Consider the following 1,497-nt stretch of genomic DNA (forward strand, 5'->3'; position numbering starts at 1 on the left):
CAGTGAAGAAAGCTTAAAATCAGCTGAACGAAAGCTTAAAAACAGCTAAACTAAAGCTAAAACCAGTGAAGAAAGCTTAAAATCAGATGAACTAAACTAAAACCAGCTGAAGAAAGCTTAAAATCAGCTGAACTAAACTAAAACCAGTGAAGAAAGCTTAAAATCAGCTGAACTAAACTAAAACAAGCTGAAGAAAGCTTAAGATCAGATGAACTAAACTAAAACCAGCTGAAGAAAGCTTAAAATCAGCTGAACTAAAGTTAAACCAGCTGTATAAGTCTTAAAATCATCTGAACTAAAGCTAAAATCAGCTGAAGAAGGCTTAAAATCAGCTGAACTAAAGCTAAAACCAGCTGAAGAAAGCTTAAAATTAGCTGAACTAAACTGAAACTAGCTGAAGAATGCTTTAAATCAGCTGAAGTGAAGCTAAAACCAGCTAAAGAAGGCTTAAAATGAGCTGAATTAAAGCTAGAACCAGCTGAAGGGTTACAACGAGTTGAAGCTAAAAGTAGAAAAAGCAGTGGCTAAAAGCTACACATATCGAAAAACAATATCTAAAAGTTAAAGGTATCAGAGCAGTATCTAAAAGCAGAAAACGAAGCAGGTGTGCACTGAAGATTTTAAAGATGATAAAGTTTCTCAAGGATCTAAAGCTCTTCTAGAGCAATTTTGAAAAAAAAATATATATATATATATCATTTTTTTATATATATAAAATGGTAAATAATTAAAAAGTACAAAAAGTCACAAAAAAAAAAAGTATGAGTCACATGAAGTCATGTCCTGAAAGAGCCGAATGTTCTGATATGCTAGTGGCTGAAATAGCTGAAAGTATGACTCATCATTCAGGCAGAATGAACTGATGAGCTGTGATGCATTCAGGGTCACAGAATAAAATCAGAGTCCTCCGTGTCAGACAGAATCGTGGTGATCAGTGTCTTCAGTTGGACAGTAGTCCTTATTTCTCCACATGATCACACGCAGCTTCCTCCAAAACAGGATGTTCTGATCAAGTTTCACCGATCTTTTAATAGGATCTCCTCCTTGGAAACACACACACGCACGCACGCACACACACACACACACACACACACACACACACACACACACACACACACACACACACACACACACACACACACACACACACACACACACAGAGGAAAGTGAAGTCAAAATGTTTGCAGCAGAATACCATCTGAGCAACAAGTCTGCCAAAGCTGTGTTGTGACGCCATCCACACCTGTGTGTGTGTGCGTGCGTGCGTGTGTGCGTGCGTGCGTGTGTGAGAACGTGCGTGCGTATTGCTGCAGCACTCTGCACCAGTTCTTCACCTCTGGTTTTCCTGCAGCTGCTCCGAGAAGTTCAGTGAGCATCAGAAGGAGCTGCAGCCTCTCTGACATCAGATGGTTCTAATGAATCTAAACAATGCGCTAAGCTAAAGCTAAAACCAGCCGAAGAAGGGTTCAAATGAGCTAAACTAAGGCTAAAACCAGC

Source organism: Nematolebias whitei, chromosome 3, assembly GCF_014905685.2.
Source record: "Nematolebias whitei isolate Nwh7 chromosome 3, NemWhi1, whole genome shotgun sequence".
Classification (NCBI taxonomy): Eukaryota; Metazoa; Chordata; class Actinopteri; order Cyprinodontiformes; family Rivulidae; genus Nematolebias; species Nematolebias whitei.